At 40.8% G+C, this 13,342-nt stretch overlaps 1 protein-coding gene across 1 annotated transcript in view; it reads right to left on the minus strand.

Moving 5' to 3' along the window:
• The window catches only part of CPNE4 (copine 4), a 504,635-nt gene extending 492,715 nt beyond the window's left edge, over positions 1 to 11,920 (minus strand). Inside the window, exon 1 of the mRNA XM_015132141.3 lies at positions 11,473 to 11,920. The gene's annotated coding sequence lies outside the window, so the exon portion shown is untranslated. The remainder of the gene's footprint in view (positions 1 to 11,472) is intronic.
• Between the last annotated feature and the right edge of the window lie 1,422 nt (positions 11,921 to 13,342).

Below are 13,342 nucleotides of genomic sequence, written 5' to 3' on the forward strand. Positions count from 1 at the left end.
TGCTATAAAGCATTCAGAGTCAGCCAGAGCATCAAAGTGTCTGAACAACCACGGACCATTACACACCAAGAGAAAATATCTATAGAACTTCTCATTCCCATTAGATAACTAATTAAAATGAGGGGAAAGGGCAGTATTTCCATCGTTAACCCATGATTCAGCTGCCAACATCATATAAAAGCCTCAAGCACTTGAGTCCAATTGTTCATCTTTTTTCTCTTGCTTTAACGAGGCAGCAGAAGTGATCCCTCAGCCTGCTTTCTGGGGCTTCCCTTACAGTGCAGTGTACCCAGAGGAACTCAAACACAATGCTGCTCACAAACTTTTATGAGCTATTATCTTCCAAAATGCCTTCAGCTACATCCTTCAAGGGATAATAAAGCCACTACATCTTAGTTTGGGCCGTGATTGATACTTTAATTGTTGCTTTTTAAAATAAATAAAGATTTAAATATATCAAAAGACAGTTCCAAAGTGGATCAGCCTTTTATTTAGCAAGTCACCATCACAAGACATACAGGCTAAAGCTTAAAAGAAGCCCTTGGATTTTAAAAAAAAAAAATGTTTAGGAGGAGATGAGAAGTTTCTCATCTTTGATGGCTACAAAAATTATCAAAACATATTCAGGTTCAGAGTCTAGAAAAGATGTTACTATTTGCAGCATGGGTCTGGTACAGCAGTTCTTAAAGGGTAAACTGCTTTGTTTTAATTTCTAATACAGTAAATATTGATAGATTTAATACACATGAACAAAAGCTCTTTGGGGTCTTCAGTTTGTTTGTTTGTTTGTTTTTGAGACACAGTCTTGCTCTGTTGCTCAGGCTGGAGTGCTGCAGTGTGATCTCAGCTCACTGCAACCTCTGCCTCCTAGCTTCAAGAGATTCTCCTGCCTCAGCCACCCGAGTAGCTGGAATTACAGGCGCACACCATCATGCTGGGCTAATTTTTGTATTTTTAGTAGAGATGGGGTTTCACCATGTTGGCCAGTCTGGTCTCAAACTCCTGACCTCAAGTGATCTGCCCACTTTGACCTCCCAAAGGGTTAGCATTACAGGTGTGAGCCATCGCGCCTGGCCCTGGGGTCTTCAATAATTATTAAGAGTGTAAAGCACCCTGTGGATAAAAGTCTGAGCACCTGTGTTTTAGTGGAAGGACTCTACATTTGGAGCAAAATGGTTTTTAAGGGTTTTATTTGTCTCCTCTGTCTCCCACTTGCTGTGTAATCACAGCCAATTTACTTGGCCTCTCTAGTCTTCCATTTTTTATACATCAGGCTAATCACCCTTATAATTATTTGCTCAAGCATGTCTTCCTTGCTGAAACATAATATCCAGAAGGTCAGGATTATGTCTGTTTTGTTCATCCCACATTACCAAAGCCTATCCCAGCACATTACATGATGCATGATAAGGTTTCAATAAATAATCATAAACTGATTGACAGGGTGGCTGTGAGGCTTAAATAGAATAATGTGTATAAAGTGCCCCGTAAGGTACCTGGCAGATGGCAAATGTCACAGGTGCTCAGTAAATGCCAGATCCCTTTCTTTACCACTAATGCTGTTCTCAGTGATACCACAGAGAGAAAATTCATGGCTTGTCTATATAAGGTAAATATTTAAGGCATTGGTTCCCAAAGTGTGGTGTCCAAACTAGTAGCATCAGTATCACCTTTAGAAGTTGTTAGAAATCAAATTATTTAACTCCTACCCTAGACCCACTGAGTAAGAAATTCCACAGGAAGGGCCCATCACTCTGGGTTTTAACGAGCCCTCCAGGAGATTCTGAGATTCTGATTCATCCTCAAGTTTGAGAACCATGGCTTGAAGATAGTATTTTATGCCAGTAACATTTTAGACTTTCATAACAGAGAGATACCCAATACGTTGTCTGATGCTGGCAACCTAAGATCCTTTTGGGACAAGGGCAGGGGAAACAAAGTCAAATACAATAAATTTCTGCTGCTAGTCTTGTAGGGTGGAATGACTGATTTTGTATTCTGGTTGTGTTCCTGGGGCCAGTACTAAACACACCTTTCATTTGAAATGAACCTGGAACCATCAGAAACAGAGGAAGTTTTATCTTAGAGAAACTCCAGCATAACCCTTGAGTCACCTTTTGTGGCTGGGCATAAAATTTGTGAGTAGGAACAGAGAGAGAGGAGGGGAGAAAAGGGAGAAGGGTAAATGATTCAGTAGCTATGAAAAGCATACATTTTGTTGTTGATATCTACCGTACCTTCATAAACACACTTCTAATTTTCACAGTTCCCTTGCAACACAGCAAACCACTACCATTAGGGTGATTAATTACTAATAAGCCTCTAGTTGGTGAGAGATGCCACCAGCAAATAAAGGTTGCAATTTCAGTAATTTCCAAGTGACAGCAAGCTTCACAACCAGCCTACCACATAGACACAATCATTATTCTCATTTTATATCTGTGAAAACTGAGCTTCAACAGGTTAAGCAGGGCTGAAATTCAAACCTAGGAATTCCTCACTTAAAATTTACGCCATTCGCCAATAAACAATCTTACCTACCTATATACAACACATATAATAGTCTTGCAAATATAATGGAGCACATTTGAGGTGAGGACTATGATTTAAAGTTAATGCATAAACTACAACACACACATAGTCAAAATAATCCTTGAAAAAATCTTATAAATTTTTCATGAAGTACAATATATGTTGTAGTACAGATACAACTATGTGCAGTGGTAATATGTCTATATAACTTCATATGTTAATTTGGATTATATGATAAAGAGTCAATAATCAAAATATAATAAGAATATTTTTAATAAATGAGAGCAGGTGTAGAATAGATTTTGAGTAAGTTAAAAGCATGCTTTGCCTGGATGCAGGATATTTGCAGGAATGGAGATGCACCCAGAGTGACAGAGGGAGTATCCTATGGGCCAAAAAAGTTCTAGGTTCTCTGGAGTCATATCAAGAAGTGTGATATACAGCTGCTACTTGGAAAAGCTTGCAACATGCTACAGACATGGTCATATCTATGAATAACCATTTAACAAGGAACACAATGCAGGGGCTGAAGCATAGCCAGGCCATAAGAGGATATGATAAAGAAAATTAACTTCAACTTGGAGAATCCAAGCCCAAGAAACAAAGATCATATGAAGCATGGACTGGATAAATGCGCCCTGGTCTTGGAATTGGAATAGGAATACCCTAAATTTGGTTCCTCTTCCTCCCAAGTTGCCAGTGCTTTGACATTGACCAAATTATTTATAAAACAGTACTAATAATATCTAACCCACAGAATATATACTCTTAGTGACCTGTGTATTTATATTTATATAATTAAATAATTTCATTTTTCTGCAAGATAAATGCATATTATCTAAAATAAATTAAAATTACTTTTTAAAAAAAGTACTATATCTAACTTTAAATCTTCTCAGGAAGGATGGAGAGCAAGGTTGGGAAAGTAGGAACAAAATATTTAGTGTATACATATGATGAGTCAAGGCCTATCTTCTACCTTATATATATGGTTTAATCTCCATTTTTTTTACAAATGAGGAAATAAGACAGAAAGGTTTAGTAATTTCCCCAAAGCAAAACAGCTATTAAGTGTCAGAGCTAGTGTTCAAGCTAAGTATATTTACTTTTAAAGTTTAAGCCCTTATCACAACAAAACTTAACAAATATTTGTCTTTATCAAACTGCATTGCAACCCATTAATTTCTTGGCACATTTCCTGATAGGCGTGAGGAAGAAAGAAACAGCTTAGTTCATTCAGTCAATCGAAAGTTCTTGAGCAACTGCTAGGTACCTAGCCCTGTTTGGGGTTCAGTTGTGAGCAAGACAGAGAGTCCTGACCCCTTGAAGCATGAAGTGGAGAGGAAAGGGGAGTGCGGTGTGGCATGGGCCAGAGAGGAACACAGGACCAGGAGTGAGGAAGCCTTTATTCTCACTGCTGTACCTCGGCCACCAACGAGCTTGAGTAAGTCATTTCACCTTGCTGAGTCTCTTTTTTCTTATCCGGAAAATGGGAGGGGCGTGCATAATTTTATGGGATTGCCAAGTTCTCACATTCTCTTATTCCATAAGAGGCATTTATTTTCCCATCTTTTTAAAATTAAATCAGGTTAGGAGCTATCATGAGTGTTATTAGTTGCCAAAAAATCAACTATTTCCACTCTTTTCCTCTTATCACACCTTTTCTCCAACATGATTCGCCATCAGTCAAGTCACAGGACATAAATGGCACCAAGCAAAAGAAATCTGACCATGGCTTCTCAGGAGCTCTGCAGTCTACCTGGCCAGATAACGTTAACACACATGATCAAAGGTATCCACCCCTGGTTTCACATTAGCACAATGTCGGGTGCAAAACTCCTTGACTTTTCCATTTTGACACTGAGATTTATGTCTCTAAGTTACCTGTTGAATCAACTGCTCCAAAGATAACAAAGACATCACCTCAGTCATCTTGCGACGCTTGTGGCTGCTAACATATTAAAAGCCTTCTCTGTCTTTAATTATAATGATAAAGCATTGTTTTTGGCCATTCTATTGCCCTTATTATTTTTCATTTTTGTGGATATTTGTGTGAAACACACCTTTCAATATTTTTAAAACAGAGCTCTTATTTAGATTGTTTCAAGCCCATCATTTAATGGTAAAGTTTCTTGGTTATGTTTCTACTACATTTTCTTCCAAATCATTTTCTGTTTAAACGAATTAAGTCAATTATTTAGGCATTTATTTCATGATATTGATGAAATTACCACATACATGGGCATGGTGCCAGTTGATTAGATTTGAGAATCTCTATTAGCTCTGTTAAGAATATATATAAACCAACCCCGTCTCTACTAAAAAAATACAAAAAACTAGCCGGGCAAGGTGGCGGGCGCCTATAGTCCCAGCTACTGGGGAGGCTAAGGCAGGAGAATGGCGTAAACCCGGGAGGCGGAGCTTGCAGTGAGCCAAGATCCCGCCACTGCACTCCAGCCTGGGCGACAGAGCGAGACTCCGTCTCAAAAAAAAAAAAAAAAGAATATATATTAACCAAATTGCCTGCTGAATGAGACGCCACCCTTCCACTTCTCCCTCAAAATTACCTTCTGTACACCTGCTTCCTTGAAATACAGGGAGAGGAAAATCACCTTAGTGTAACAGGACTTATAAAGGCCCAGGCCCTTTGAGACAAACCAAATGTCTCCTTTATCTCTTACCCAGCATCATTTGTTCATCTTTCTCCTCACACTTAACACCACAGTTTCAATGTTTCTTTTCACCTGTCTGCCTGCCCCTCAAGTTTTTATGTTTATCCCCAGTGCCTCCCACAGCTTTTGACATAAATGCTGCGACCAATTATTATTCAACAGATAGATGAATGAGACTCCTCTGCTGAGCAGGGAGGGGTAAGAGATGGGGAAAGGGATAAGAGATGGGGGAAGAGGCCCATTTAAAAATAAAATGGTGATAGCAAATAATAATCACAGTGAACCCGTGTTAAGCTCCTATTGTATGCCAGGCATTGTATATGTTATTGCTAACCTTTAACAAAAACGAAAAATGGTGAAAGTAATTTTTCTCTTCTTACAGATCTGCACTTTCAGTAAGGTAGCCACTAGCCACATAGGAGCATTAAGCACTTAAAATGTGGCAAATCTCAATTAAAATGTGCTATAAGTATAAAAATACATGCTAGATTTCAAAAATTTAGTACTAGAAAAGAAGAATGTAAAATATCTCAATAATCTCTATATTGATTACATGTTGATTTTTTAAATATTGTGTTAAGTAAAAGATATTATTATTATTTAAAAAAGAAAAGGATGAAGTTTGGGGAGAACTCCCAAGAGAATGGGCACAGGAAGTAGCATTTATCTATCCACTAAAATGTCAGACGCTTCTAAACGCCTCACATTTACAACAAATACTAGCCCCATTTTCCAGATCCTAATACTCCGGTTAAGTGATTCACCCAAATACCTGTATCTTGAAAACTGTAGCCCAGATTTAAACCAGGTATTTCTGGATTCAGAGTTCTTCTGATAACAGGTCCAAATGTAAGGAAACAAAGGGCAATCAGACCCCAAAAAGGCCTGTCACGAGGAGTTTTGAGAGCAGTCAGACTGCCCAGTCACGGAGCAAGCTAACCAGGCACCGGAAGAGACCACCAGATGCTCAGGGCAAAACCTTTTGTCCCCTCTCTGCAGCGAGGCAATCCAGGCGGGAGGGTTAGATGCACCTGGGAAAACCAATACCCCCAGGCCACGTCTTGGGGTTGGGTCAAACTCCGTTCCTTATCCTAGAAGCCCTGCTTATGGGTCCCGGAGGTGGACTCCGCCGGTGCTCTGGCGCCCTCTAGCGATTGTCCATTCTAATGCCAGCTCCCTCTAGTTCATCCTTCTAGACTCATCAGCTCCTAGGGCTTGCCCTGCCCTGGACCCCTGCCAGCCTGATTTTGCTGCTCCTCCATCTCAAGGTGCAATGAATTGCCCTACAGAGGTTTTGGATATTTTGGATAAGAAAGAGGTCTTCTGGTCAATAAACCTTAAACCTGAGGTTTCTAGAGTTAATCCGAAATACTGTATTTTCCCCCTGACATTTCCAAGGAGAAATTTCTCTAGTTTCCTAATAAGGAAAACAAAGTTAGAAATACTGTAATCTGAGCCAAAGATGTAAAAGCAACATTTAAGAAAGTTTGTTCTCTTTGAATGAAGTTTTAATTTAAAACAGAATAAAGGATTCCCCTGTGTGTTCCTGGAACTATAAACACTCATAAAATCTCTTTGTTTACTTTATCGACTCAGTTGTGACATTTAAAATAGAAAGCTAAGTCTATGCATGAGCAATTTTTTACAGAACATGCACATTAACAGAGATGGCTGCAGACAATGACTTTGTACAAATTCAATCACATTTATTGGGTAAATATTGCACTGACTCCAAGAGACAGCAATGTAATAAGTCCCAAGCCTACTCCTCCTAATACTCTAATGGAGGTGGGAGACACCCCCGCAATCATCCCTAACTCATACTTAATAAAGATCAGCAGTGCACACGGTGCCAGAGATTGGCGCCACCACTGTAATTATCTCCAGGGAACTTGAGTTTCTTTATGAGGTGAGTAATCAGAAGGGTTGTTGAATGAGTCTCCTGATTTTGAGAAGCCACTTATTTGAGCTTTAGCTTCCACATCTGTCAAATTAAATTGCTAGAGTCAATAGATGATCCCCAAGCTCTCTTCCAGTTCTGAGAGTCATAGAACATGCACATGCACAGAGATGGCTGCAGACAATGACTTTGTACAATTTCAATCACATTTATTGGATAAATATTGCACTGTTGAAAGTTGCGGTTCACAGTTTAGAGATGAGTCCATCACAGATCAGCTTAAATGGGCTCCCCTTCCAGCCCTATGACTAAAATAATATTACTGGAATAAAGTTTCCCAAAGAAGGCATCCTTATCACTTTATTTTCAAGACTTGCCTTCCAACCCTCAATATTTTCTGAGCTAAAAGCTGATGGTTCTCAAGAGGGTTTCCAAAGAATACAGCAGACAAATAAAGGATGTCCCAGGATATGCCGATTTAGGAGAAAATATATACAATATATCACATATATTTAGTCGTTCATACAGCAAACAGAAAGCTCCCACATAACTGCAGTTTCTAGTACAGAAAAAAGAACCCTGAAAGTATATGTTGGCACTGCTATGTTTTTATCATGCAGTCACAAGTTTAGGAGATACTCACTGCTTGAGTTTAACACTAATTGAGGCCTTACTATAGACTGTCTATTTCAAATGACATAGAAAAGATAATGCATCTTACCTAACCCATTTATTGTGCTTGATTTTTGGATTTACCATCAACCTTCACATAAATACTTTATCCAAAAAATGGAGTGTAACCCCAACCTAAATTATTATCGTAATATGCTTCCTTCAAAATAAAATATTATAAGATTTTGGAGATATCTTAAAAAGAATTAAAATCAGTAATATATTCTTTGCCATCTACATTCAGTCAGGAGAAAGGCAACTCTATTATTATATGTTGGAAGATCAGTTTTAATGCACCAAAGAATGGTCTTGAACTATGTGACATTTTATTTTGAATGCATTTAAATTTTTCTATTTTGATGTTTTGTGAATCTAGTATACTGGCTACTGTTGCCAAGGAAATATGACTTTGGGTTACTGCATGGATCTGCAGGGGTTTTTGTTTTTCTTTTAAAATATTAACAAGACAAAAATGAAAAGATAAAATATGGAACACAAATTTAGCTCTTTCTCTCTTTAAAGTGCATGGAATACAGATCTTCTTGCACATCACTGATTTAAAAATACAAAGATGCATGAAGTGATTTTTCCCAACTAGTGTAGAGACTTTTACCCAATTAGCCAAGTTGATATCATCATTCTTTGTTCTGGATTCAGCACACTCTGAAAATGTGCGGCACTGATTACACACAACACCGACTGCTCATCTTCAATAAGTTAGTCTCTAAATGAAAAGATCCTTTCTTTATGTGGATAAAGGTAACATAATGGTCTATGGTGTTACAGTTCAAATAATTTTCAAAGTGAAGTCAGAAGAAAGCATGGTGCAAATCTTATAAATGTGTTCAGTATTAATTCCAAAACATTCAAATGCATATGAGAATAAAGATTCCATCATTCACCCATTTTTTGGTCTGTGATTGTTTCCTCTAGTCAGTATAATCTCAAGGCTTTAAGTCATAATAATGGGGTCAAATCATCTAATTATTAAAAAGAATCAAAGCCTTTTTCTATTTTTTTTGAATATTACATAAAACTTCTCTATAAACAGATAACATCTTTACTTCCTACTAACTGAAATGAGGTATTTTTAATTAGAAATACACAAACAGATTAAGATATACTTTAGAACAAACACCTTTTAATTAAAACCTCTAAAACTAGGGGCCCCTTAAGACAAACCAGTAATTCAAGCAAAATGTCATGTTGCTACTGGAGACCTGGAGATAAACAGGAAGTCTTTTAATTTCTTTTTACAGTTAAGAAACAACTCAGAGCAACTATTTTCAAAGAAATTCTAGTAAAGCAACTATCTCACACTGGGAAGTCACTGTACCCTATCTGTGCCTTCTCCCAGTCAAATATGCTGGGCCTGTGTCCGGGAGAATAAAAACAAGGCTGACCACTCACAAGAAAGGCATAAGTTTGATGACCATGGGAGTTTTTACTTGTTAACGCATAAGTAGAGGTTTGGTTCCATTACAGGCAATCTCTTCTCACACAATCCTACAAAACTGCCCAGGATTAAACATCTACTATTGCTATAGACCAATATATCCTTTTATGTAATGTTAATGGAAAAATCACCTCATTCTGATGTGTTTTGAGTTTGATCCTCTAAAACCATAAGAATCTTCCCACGAGAGATAATTGAGAAAATGTTGGCCTTTATTAGTAGGCACTATTAACACAGGTGTTCTGACTGCATTTTCCAACCCTCCCTCTATTTTATGCACCTCTCTACATGTGAGAACCTTTGACTAACTCTGAGTCTTGACCTGCCAGAGTGACTTTGTCAGTCTCTCTTTAAAAATGGGAATAAAATGAGTTCAGCCTAGAAGCAGCAGCTCAGTAAGGGAAATGAAAATATCAGAAGTTATCTAATCACAGCCATAGCCATGCTGAGCTTCATCTTATCTTTTGGTTAATAAAAAGAAATGGGACCTTCCTAAACTTGAAGGGCATCAAATTAAGTTTTTGCTTGCCTTTGGCTTTTGGGAGGATATGCTATGTGGTTTAACCAGTGCATACTAACTACAAAAATTGGCATGGATTCAAAACACCTATGTCATAGGAAAGTGGGTGTTTCTTTTTTTGTTTGTTTTGATATAAAGCAGAAAATAAAACACAAAGGCCTTTGAGAATAGGGATTGTTAAGGGAATAGAAGGGTAGGGAGAAAAGAACACTTTATTTGAAGTTAAGGTAATTGTGTGTGTGTGTGTGTGTGTGTGTGTGTGTGCGCGCGCGCGCGCGCGTGCGAGTGCGTGAATGAGCAGGGTTTAGCTTCATTTAAAGAGAACACATTAAAGTACTTTGGACGGCTCAAAAGGGCTGTTCAGGAAACAAAACCAAGTGAGCCAGGAAAAACCGTAACAGTGCTTTTAAAATCCCTGGCAAAGCAGCAAGAGGATGAAGAGTTGGTTTTGCATAGTTTTGAATACAGGATGTAAAGGTGCTGAGGCACCTTTTCCCACAAGTCACTGAAATCCTGTGAGAGTGTGTGTGTGTGTGTGTGTGTGTGTGTGTGTGTGGAGAGGGAGGGAGAGGTTCTCAGATGTTTCTCTTGCAAAGCTTCCCAGAGCACTCTCCCTTCCCCAGCCCGCCATCGCTTTACTCTGCTCACCTTTCCCCCCTCCACTTCCCAACCCCCCACATCAAGCCCTTCATAAGTTTGCGCCCCTTGGATCATCTCTGCCGCCTGTGAATTTTCCCTGGAGCCTGGCAGGTTCTGGGGCTGAAAGCCAGTCCTCCAAAGCGCCCTAGGGCGCCCCGGGGGCGCGGTCAGATTTGGAACATAGAATGGGAAATAGGGTCTTAAAGCCCACCTACTCCAAGATAAAGGAGGAACATTTTTCATCAGGGTTTAGCCAGCTCCTCACCGGATGATAATCAGCACTCACTTGACTTGGCGTGGACCACCTCCTAATTGTCTCCACTGGATTCAGCCCTAACAGTTCTCGTGTGTCTGTGATACCACGCGGGGTCGTGAACTTACTCAGCTGTGGGTTGGTTTCAGTGGTCCCTCTAGTCCCGTCCCCCGTCCGCCGTCCCCCGTCCCCCTTTCCCCCTGGCTATTTTATTCAACAGAGGAGGAAGCGCTGAAGGACTGGGTTGAATCAAAGCACTTGCAAGCCTATTCCTTAGTTTTTAACACTGAGAGTCCCAGAGGCAACTAAACATTATTAGAACCTCATTGTAAGAAGTGTGGGGGAGGAGGTTGAGAGGTTGAATCCAACCGCAGCCAGGTCAAGCGATTGGAAGGGACTACAATGTCCCACAGGTTTCTCACTGTCAGAGAAGAAGCTGCAACTTCAGCCAGAACTCCCTGCCCCTCCCCTTCCCCGATTTTGAAAGCGGTACCCCGTCTTCCGCCTTCGGGACTTCCCTGACCTGCTCCTCACCCGCGCCCTGCTGTCCCCTCCCCTCCGCGGTCTTTCTCCCCAACTCCATTCGCCCCACCCAACCTGGGCGAGTTGGGTGGATGTCAGAAGGCGAGAGGTAAGGGATGGAAGTTCCTTCAGATTAAAGACGTTGCTTGCTGCTGCTTTTTAAAACAACAACAGCAAGGACAAACAAGCAAATGTGAGCGAGAAGCAGTGCATCTCAAAAGTTGGTCTTGCTATACAGCAGCCCCAACAGACTTTGCAATCGCAGCGCCCCAGGAACACAGGAATGAGGAGTTGGCATTTCCTTACCTGGGTGTGCCAACCTCGAAGAGTGGAGAGAGAATTCAGCCCGGGACCAGGTCTGTCCCGCCCCCAGGATGCAAAATCCGACTTTGAAGTGGAGGTGGTTGGTGGTGTAGTTACGTAGTGGTGTAAGGGGCGTCGCACCTCCTTCCCCTCTCGTTCTCCGAGGTCAGTTTAGCAGCAGCGGCTGGGAAAGGTGCTGAGAGCAGAGTTTGGTCTCTCCGGAAACCCTGACTCCATTCTCGGTGATGGGGGTGGGGGAAGAGGGTGAAAATGTTGGAGGTGGCAGGTCGGCTCTCAGTTAACTCAGAGAGTAAAGAGGAGGGTACTGAAGAAAGAGGGAGGGAGTGGAGTGGAGCGAGGGAGGAAGGAAAGGAGGATGGCAGAAAGACACGGGGATGAGCGGGTGGCGGGGAGATGGCAGCTTCTCACAGAGAGATTTCCACCTTCTGACGAAACCCATGCACCCAGCAACCCGGCAAGAGACTAGTTCCGAAACCTCCGCGCGAGCGCCCCCTGGGGGTTGCTAGCGAAGACAAACATTGCCCCGGGAACCCGAGCTCAGGGCCCCGCCCAGGCCTTGGCGGCGGCGCTCTCCATAGTCCTGCCGCGCCCACAGTCTGGGCTTTCTGCTCAGCTTTGTCGTTCAACTGGGCTCCTGGGGACACTTGATTTAGATCTTCAAGTGCTTGGTCTCCATCTCTACTCTACGGTGGAGCGGTCATATCGCGGCGGGGGTGTGGGGGGAATGAGAGTTACACTTTTTGGCACATACTAAAGACAACTTTTTAGATGGGTGCTTAACTGTCACCAAAAATGGTAAAGGTGTTGCTCATCTCTGTATCCTCTTGTGTCTACAAAAGTGTCTGGCATATGGCAGGAGCCTGGTAATTATTTTTAGTAAGTAATGCATGAGTAAATTAATGGACAAAGAGTATTTTCTTCGTCTCATGATGCGTTTCTGAATACATCTACCTTACAACTAAGATAAAGAAATACTTAGGGAGTACCCATGCTTAAAGATAGATAAAAATATGTTGTCTCATGTAAGGGATAACCACCTCCACATGTTATAAAGCACTTTAGAGAGAAAGTATGGCCTTCCTATTTCAAACATATTCATATTCAGACAAATGAACTTATTCAAATACAGGGCATTATTTCTGATTATGTCTGCTACCATAGACAAACTAGACAACTAAATTCTGTCTGCACACTGGTGTTGTCAGACTCACAAATTGGACTTTGGAATTAATGAAGTAAAGTGAATGACGGTCTCTTTCTGACATTGGGATGGTATAGAGTGTGTTACATCTAACATGGAGGGGAGATGGAAGGTCTTCCTTCTCACCCTATTAAGGGGATATCTAACAAAGCCTCTCTTCAGGTTGGAGGGGATATCAGCCTAAATCTTTTCACTAATTGTAGAGCTCTCAATTTCAAAGTCCAGAAAAAGAGAAACAATAGGGTAAGGAGCAGGACCCCCTCTTAATTGTTCTGTAGAAGTAGTCAGAAAGATCTTTGATAAACAGAGGGACAACATTCTGACAGAATACAAATAACATTTTTCTTCCTTCAGTCACCTCTAAAGCCTTTCTGAAATAGGATAACACTAAACATGAACCCTGGAAAGGACCTCAAGGAGCTTCTCTGTACACTGAAACTACCACATAAATCCTTGGATTTGCTTTGATTGCAAAAACTTGGGTCACATGGTTATGCATAAGTCAATCATTGTGACCTTTGGATATGGAATTACACTAATAGGCCAGGACTTCCACAATGTCTGGGAGCATGTGATGTCTTCTATAGCACTCCTGGAGCCAGGATGGAACCCCACCTGATCTACACGCATTGAGAGTGAGACATAGAGACA

This window comes from Macaca mulatta, chromosome 2 (genome assembly GCF_049350105.2).
Source record: "Macaca mulatta isolate MMU2019108-1 chromosome 2, T2T-MMU8v2.0, whole genome shotgun sequence".
NCBI classification, from domain to species: Eukaryota; Metazoa; Chordata; class Mammalia; order Primates; family Cercopithecidae; genus Macaca; species Macaca mulatta.